Genomic DNA, 9,154 nt, shown 5'->3' with positions numbered 1-9,154 from the left:
GAAAATTAAGGTTAGCTGAGAGAGCTTTCTGGCTCCCTTATTGAACACAAAAATGGTTTTGGAAAAGTGACCCACATTCGAACACAGAGTTCCTCTGGATGCCTTTGAAATCCAGATGTGCATTGCCTTTCTTGATTATCCTATTCCTACCCTAAACACTTCATCTGGGGAGCTCTTATTTGCTGACCCTAGTGTGTCTTCATTTGGGTGAATCCTGGGAACCCAGACAGAGCACGCAGCATCTGGGAATCATGGAAAAAAAAACCCCAGTTAGCTTCCCCAAGGCTATCTTGGGATGAGAAACATCTGTTCACATCGCTTCACTGACGGGATACCGGCTGGGTTCATATTGTGCTTACCATATTCTTCACTCAGCAAAATACTTTCATGAATAAGTCATCACAATAAGGTATGGTAAACATGTGAACCTGAGGTGTTAGCAGTCGTAAAGGAACAACATAAAATCCAGTCTATACTCTTTTCCGGTTATTGAAACACATAGTGAAGATATTTTTTAAAAAATGGTACTTTTAGCTCTCTGCAAAACAATACTAAAGAAGCAAGCAACCTGTGTTAGTCGTTTGAACAAAAATGTAAGATATAAAGCATGCATTGCAACAGGTGCCAGGGTGTTGGAATCATTGAAGCATTGATATAACTGTCTCAAGTCCTGTAAAATAGTAGCATTTGGCAGGGCTCTGTATAAACCACATAAGGCTTGCCAGAAAAGTAAAGTACATGACTGCTAAGTTAGAAAACCATATCCTAACAGAATTTCCCTACATTCCATCCAAAACCTTCTATGAAACCTTGGTAACAGGGTGAGTCATCATTTATCAAGTCCCTTCGCCAAAAAAATTGAGAAACTCTTAAGTTTCCCACCATTACTCTGCGCAAAAGCAAATGGTGAAGATAGATATAGGTGTCAATTTTTAAGCATAGATAAACACATCACTTTTATTCAGTGATGTTACTTTACCTACACCTGTACCCTACTAGGCTAGTAGTATGGAAATAAGGCGAGCACCTACTAAGGGGCTATTGAAAATGATTCCTATGTTACAAAATAGTCTTTCTCATAAATGGAGAGATTTTGGATACATTGTGTAATTGTATGCAAGGTGAGTTTGTGTGATTGCAAATTGACATTCCTGTTAGTTTCAAACTGAAATATCACCTCCCCATAGAAGTAGTTAAATCAGTGAAAATCATCTCACAACTGTAACTTAGATGAATGGCTTTAATAGGGATTAAATGACATGAGATTCATAGTCATCAAATCTGGATTTTTTTTCCTATGGGTGTGGAGAGAAGACAGTCTGGGAAACTAGCCCTTTGGATGAAGTACTGGGAAGATGTTTTTCCTTTAACTATTAGGATATGTTTATACTCTAAATCTGCAGTGACCCTTCTGCATAGCAATTTAGCTCAATAAAATGACAACTGTTCTCTGTTTATAACTGAAGGATTCTTGTGACCACAGAGTCCACTTATAGAGATCTTTCCAATCCTGACTTCAGTTTTCCTTACCCATATGACTTGGGACTGACTTTACTTATTTATGCAGAACTGTAAGTGAACCCTTATAGAATCTAACAGGGTTATTCTCTAACACGAATTATTACATGTGAAAATTTAACACAGGAAGTTAAGTGCTTTTTTGGTGACCCAAAATAGTGCGTGACTTAAACTTGAGAAATTCAAATGGATCTACACTGATTGACATACACAAATGTGTAATCTATAATAATGTATATAGCCTACTTTTGCTTTAGACTTCAATAGTTGCCTTCCTAAAAAATAGTACTTTTCTAATGCTTTTAGTTTACATTACAGAACAAGATTACAAAAAGTAAATGGCTGCCTCTTTTATTTTTCTGTTTTTTATTGAAAGTATTTTTTTTCATATAATACATTTCCCTCCCCCATCTCCTGCCAGGTCCTTCCCTCCTCCCCTCCCACACAAATCCATGTGCTTTATTTTTTCATCATTTTTATTTAGTTGACAAACCAACCACAGTTTCCCCTCCTTCCTCTCCTCCTTCTCCCTCCCCCAACTGCCCCCACCCCCTCCTCCAATGTCTCCATTCAGAAGAGGCAGGCCTCCCATGGGAATCAACAAAGCATGCCACATCAAGCTGAGATAGGAACAAGCTCCTGCCCCATGCATCAAGGCTGAATAGGGCATCCCACCTAAGGAATAGGCTTCCAAGAGCCAGCTAATGCCGTCAGGAACAGATCTGTTCCCACTGTGGGGATGGGAAGCACAAAAGACTAAGCTACACATTTGTCACCCAAATGCAGAGTGCCTAGGTTGGTTCTTTGCCAGCTCCCTAGCTGTCCATGAAGTCTGTGAGCTCCCACAAGCTCACGTCAGCTGTCTCTGTGGGGTTTTTCCATCATGATCTTGACCCCACCCCTTGCTCATGCAATCCTTCCTTCCTCTCTTCAACTGGACTCCTGGAACTTGGCCCAGTTTTTTGCTGTGGATCTCTGCATCTACTTTCATCAGGTATTGGATGAAGGCTCTATGATGACAATTAGGAAAGCCACCAATGTTAGCTCAGTCTTAACTATCATAAACCTATATATTTTATAAGACTTATCTTATTGGACGCCTTATTGGTGTCCCTCCTTGCCGGTGGATCACATTGCTCCTCTGGAGGAAGAGTGGAGGGGAAAAAGGGAACACTTCCTGTTTCCTTTGCTTAAATATGAGTCTCTTTGCTATGTCATTTCCTGCCTGGATCACCACTTCTCTACTACATTTCTCAGAATCCTCTTTGACTCCTAGTCCTGTCTAACTTGCTGTCTCATTGGCCAAGCAGTATTTTATTCAATAATCAATAAGATAAACATACAAGAAGTCCATTCCCCATTACACCAATCCGACTACAGGGGCACCCTCTCCACTATTGCTAAGATTCTTAGCTAGGGTCATCCTTGTGGGTTCCTGGGGTCCTCCCTGGCACCATATTTCTCCCTCACCCCACAATAGCCCCCTCTATCAAGATTTCTCTCCCATCACTCTCCCCTTCCATCCTGCCTACAATTTGACTATCCTGATCCCTCATGTTCCAATTCACCCATCCCTTCCCCTTTACTCCCCTCTGCCCCTGTGGATAAAAGAAAATGTGTTATATCTGCACAATGAAGTATTACTCATTGGAAAAAAATAATGAAATTTGCAGACAAAGGATGAAACTTGAAAAGAGCATCCAGAGTGAGGTGACCCAGACCCAAAAAGACAAACACCGTATGTACTCATTCATAAACGGATATTAGATGTAAAGCAAATGATAACCAGGCTACAATCCTCAGTCTCAGAGAATCTAGGTAGCAAGGAGGATCCTAACAGGAACAATGGATCTCCTGGTAGATGGGATGTCCTGCCTGTAGTTTCTTAATCTCTTGCATTTGAAAATATTTTGTGTCTTTTCTGCGTGTGTAAAAGTGTGCATCTCTGTGTCCATACATGTTTATTTCTCTTCTGTTTGTTTCTCTGACTCTTCTTAAACTCACTTATTTTCTTTGTATTTTTACTAATTCCTTGAGAATTTTGTACAATGTGTTTAGATTGTATTCATGCTCCCTTCTTTACCTGTTTCCAGATCCATGCTCATCCACCCAGCTCTGTGACATTTTTCCCTCCACTGATCAGTTTATGTTGCTCAAATATTCTTTGATCAGTAATGTGTCAACTGACTCTCCTATTTCAAGAACCTAACAATCACTACAGCTCCTTGGCTAAGGGTGGGATCTCAAACCCAATGTCTCTCTCCATACACAGGTTTTATGAATGCTGTCATAACTGCTGTGGGATCATATGTGAAGCTCCACTCCCCTCTCCAGAAGACACTGTTCTCTTGTGTAGTCATCTACCATCTATGGCTCCTACATACACACCTCACACATGTCTTCAATCCATTTTACCAGGAAGAATCCAGAGTACTGAAGATGAGTGAGTCCCTGCCTTGCAGTCTCTAACTCTTAGTCCATGTGACATGACTCATACTTCTGGTAGATAAAATCTTTTCAGATCACCCAAGGACCATCTTCACGGGCACTTTTGCTCATGCTCTCCCACTGTGATGTCACTCATCCTGATGTGATGCAGGCACAAAAGTCAGTGCCGTGATGTGTATACTTTCAACTTCCTAAGCTGTGTGTGAAATACATTTCTTTCCTGTGTAAGTTTCCTACCTATGGTTATTTCGTTGCAATAGAAAAGGGCTTACTACAGCCCCAAACCATTCATCTCCCTAGGATAAAGCTGTCACTAATAATAGACATAGAGGCTTTGTGAGCTTGCTGGTGGCTGGCCCTTCCTTTGACATCTGATTTCTCCCATTTTTATTCTCAAGATACAATTGGGAGAAAGAGTGTAAATAAATGCTTTATGTGTCAGTCATATTTATTAATGGAGCCAAACTTACAAGCTATAAGCAAAGGTGTTATTTTGTATTTTTTAATTTTGGGGGGTATGTTATATTGTGGGCAAACCTTTTAAGTTTTGATACTCTAACCCAAAACTATTTCAGTGTTGTTGAATAGGCATTGCATAGTTGATACTTTTTAAAGGGGTTCAAGAGTAAACAATACCTTCCCAAACAGCACTGAGCTTGTCATAAAGAAAACAACAAAAATAGCTTTATTTTCTATAGGAATTATTATTATTATTATTATTATTATTATTATTATTATTATTATTTTATTTGGTTTTTAGAGACAGGGTTTCTCTGTGGCTTTGGAGGCTGTCCTGGAACTAGCTTTTGTAGACCAGGCTGGCCTCGAACTCACAGAGATCCTCCTGCCTCTGCCTCCCGAGTGCTGGGATTAAAGGCGTGTGCCACCAATGCCCGGCTAGGAATTATTTTTTAGAGTATTATTGGCTAGCTGTTGTAACTCTGAATATTATTATGAGAGAAATGATAGATATTGGGTGGGAAAGGTAAAAATAACTTTAGAAATGTATTCAAATATATCTGCCAGAATATAGTCACAAGCAATATGATTCCCCATTGGGGACCATAAAAAATACTAGCATCTCTTGTCAATATACTTATCTTTTTAAAAATGGCCACTAGCACATAGTATGTTTTAGCGAAAAGAATTGACAGCACAGCCTAGTGTCAGTTCATGATCATCACTATTATATACTTAAATTACTTAGCATCCCCAGCCTCATTTTCAACCATCGCAAATCTGGTTTAAACTCAACTAGGCAAATAGAGATTTGCACAAAAATGATTAGTTGTTTCTTTGTCTCCTTCCTTGGTTTTCACTCCCAGGCCAGGTTCAATCTACTATTTAACCTGCATCAGAGAGGAGGGAGGACCACGGTCCTACCACAAAACAGGTAGCTCTACACAGCCCAGCAGGTGTCTCAAAGTGACTGCTTGCAATGCTTCTGTTATTCATAGCCTTCTCATCTGGCCTTGAAAACAGCATAGTGTTAGGATGCATCGTCTATGTGCCAGGCTTTAAGAATGTAGATAGCACAGTTTCATTTTCTGTCTGAGCTCAATGTCTGGAAGTGAAAAAGCCATTTCAACAAGCAACAGTGACCAAGCACAGCCATGTATCTCAGGAAGACGTCTCAGGGAGTCCATTGTATGAGTGGAGAGCCAGCAGACGAGTAGAGACTTCATTAACTATTCTTTTTCTGTTGCACTATGGTCAACATACAAATTACAGTCACAGTGTAATGAGAGGAGACTAGAATGAAGAAATGAAAGGGACTGGACTGTGTCATCTTATTGATCCACACCTTATCAGGATGTTTGTAAAATTGAATAATATTTCTCAACGAGCAAATAGTCAATTTCTGTAGGGCAGTTAAGACAATAGGCCCAGGTATACGATATCTAGTGTAAATTCATCACCGTTGCAAAGATGTAAGTGCTTATGGGTAGAACATGTGACTTGTGTTTTCACAAAATTTCACCTTAGACCTTGAAGAGGCAGAGGCAGAGGCAGGATGATTTCTATGAGACTGAGACCAGCCTCGTCTTCATAGTGAGTTTCAGGCCAGGCAGGGATATACAGTATGCGATGCATGCTTCTTAAGAACCAAGTTTGTGTTTAGTGATACCCATGTCATTGACATCTCAACTCAGATCTCTTTGGGCTGCTGCATGTAAATAATGAAAAAGGCAAGGCTTCAGCTGGACATCCTTTTGTTAAGTGTAATAATTTCCCACTAAATTTATTTTGAACATCAGTTTTTACGTCACTGTGTCTAGTACCATGAATGCTTAGTGCAGAGAGTTTATAGGCATTGGGTAAACTTTACAGCCTTCTCATAGCACATCCTGATGACATGTTAAAGACTGGCAGAAATCACTTTTACTTCTCCAGCCCCCTGCAACATGCTAATTGGCCTTTAATTTACTGAAGATGATAAACTCCAAAAAGCTTTAGAAAAGCTGTTGGGAGTGAACTAGAATGTAGTTGAAGCTACCTAAATTTTAATCATTTATGTAACTCCCTAGAAGGAATTCACCAATTAAAAAAAGGACATGTTTTCTGTTGGACCCCAAGTTGGCCTTGAATTCACTCTTAGGAGGAACTTTTCTCTTAGCAAGTGAAGGCAATGTTTTCCCATACTATAGTGGTGTCTCCATTGGAGACTTCAGATTCACTGCTGTTAAGATGAACAAACTCATTTCGCTGCTGGAATTGTTTAACATCTTATTAAATGGTGGCCGTCAGTCAGTCCTTTGAAGCTAAGATCAGAAACTGGAGTGCTAACTGCTACTGAGAGTCACCCACTTGAAGTTAAAATATTCCTGCATTGATTTCACTTCAACTTTAAATAAAAATCTGGTATAATAAATACACTCATAAAATAATGAACGCTGGGTGGAGAAAATAATAAGTGCACATGAAAATGGGCTTTAGGCTATTGGATCCTAGCTTTTCTAGGGTATTTTGAAACAGTTTGGGTTAAATTTGGCATTGTCACTGTGCGTGCAAATGATGTCTTCCTTACTCATTCCTAGGCTGTTTATATGACCGTCCTTGTCTGCTGAGACTCCCAGGGATGGAATTATATTATTGGGTTTCCTGATGGGCGTATCACATATTTTTATAGCTTGTTAAATTTTGCACTGACATTTGTGGATATGTCTTACCAAATGAACAGGCCATTTAAAAATCACAGACATGCACAAAGCAAAAGAGTCTATAATTATGCTTTTCCAATAAAAGATTCTACCTCCTATTTGCCAGTGATAAGAAATATAAAATCATCTTGAATATAGATGATCGTTAAGATGTTGCATTTTATCTCAATATAAATAGGCTTAGAACATGAGCCAGATTTTCTCAATTATGTGGCTTCATTTATATATTTATCTGCTTTCAAAATAGTGAACAGAATTTGTTGTTCATCTAATTAAAACGAAAATCTTTAGTAATCAGAGCAGCTGACAGCCCCTCCTCCTATCACTCTGCTATAGAGAAGAAAGGAAACGTGTGTGGTAGAGCCGGCCATGGTTCTTTCTTATCTCTTGTGGTTTGCTATAGATCTGAGACTGATAGAAGCTGGTGATATAAAAGTCAGAATACCATGAACAAAAAACTGTCTTCTCTGAAGACTAACATACACAGGCAAAAACACCCCATAGCTGACTCTGTTCTCAGTATCCAGATAAGACCTAGTGATGGTACCCAGAGAAAAAGCAAAATCCTGCCTCCTCAACTGTGCTCCTCCTAATCTCCACCCTGTACACAGATGGTAAAATTCTTCTATAAGTGGAAATAAAGAGGAAAATATGTCTTGAATTCTCAAATGTTCCAACCACATTTTACCAGCCTCCAGAAGGCCCAGAGACCACAATGACTGAAGAAGAACACTGTGGGCTACTTCCTAATTTGTTTTCTTTTGAAATAAAATCTAACTCAGAACACCACATTATGTACATTCTTTTCATAAGTATTAAAATAGTTGTGTAGTGCCAAGAATGTCAGTTATCTCTTTCCTGTACCCATCTCCCTTCTTGGTTAGCCTTAAAAATATTAGACCCTAAGGATCCACCCTTACAACTTAAGGCTTCAGATGTCTTAACCTTTGTCTGTCAAGTCTCCAACCAAGATAGAACATGCATTGTTCTTAGGGGTATAGACCCAGAATACTCTGTCACTATACTGCTGTCAAGTTACTGGGGGTGGGCTTACCAAGGACCAACTGCAGACCCTAATTATTCTGGTTAGCTTTTCTTAACTTGACACAAATTTTAATTAACTGAGAAGAGGACTCTATTGGATTGGCTCGTGAGAATGCCTGTGGGGAATTTAATTATTAATGCTTTATATAGGAGAAGTGCTACTCTTAGACAGGTGATGCAGGGTTATATAAGAAACCAGGCTGAGCAAATCATGGAGAATAGGTCATAAGCACCATTCTGCCATGGTCTCTCTACCTTCAGGTTCCAGACTAGAGTTCCCTCTCTGGTTTTCCTCTTGAATGAATTGTTAACCAGATGTGTATGGTGAAATACACTGTTTCCTTTTCCAAGTGGCTTTTAGGTAGTGCTTATTTCATAGTAATAACTAGAAATCTAAATTCAGAGTTCCTACTCTTTGTTTCTTATGAGGCTTGACTATTTCTTGAACATGTGTTCTTGCAAACACCCCAGACACTCCCTGTATAATTAAACAAAATCATCAATAATGAGGAATTTCTTTAATCCAGACCCTTCCATGCCACAACCTGTGAGACTTAAGACACTGTCATGTACCAGAGTTTCTACCCATATAGAGAAAGCATTTTCCAAAGTCCATAAACAACCTAAGTGTTGGTAAACATCCACAGAGGCTGCCTCTTTCACTTTAGGCTGAGCTTGACTGAGAAATAGTTGGCCATAAGGAAGTTTCCTTACAGTAATGTTAGCTCCATAATGATGCATCTCAGTACCTGGAAATGTAATTTCATATGAAATTTCCACATATTAGTACTTGGAAGATATTAAAAAATATGTGGAAGAAAGGAACGCCTTGCATACTTTGGGGGCAAATTTTATGTTAATTCTGTCATTATGGAAAGAAGCATAAAATTATTATATAATACATGAGTCTCATTATTATGCATATGTTCAACAGAAAAAAATGAGTGCCTTTGCTCAAATACAAGGCAGTTTTAGCCACAAGA

The sequence above is a fragment of the Cricetulus griseus genome, chromosome 10, assembly GCF_003668045.3.
Source record: "Cricetulus griseus strain 17A/GY chromosome 10, alternate assembly CriGri-PICRH-1.0, whole genome shotgun sequence".
Taxonomy (NCBI): Eukaryota; Metazoa; Chordata; class Mammalia; order Rodentia; family Cricetidae; genus Cricetulus; species Cricetulus griseus.
This window is presented reverse-complemented; position numbering follows the sequence as displayed.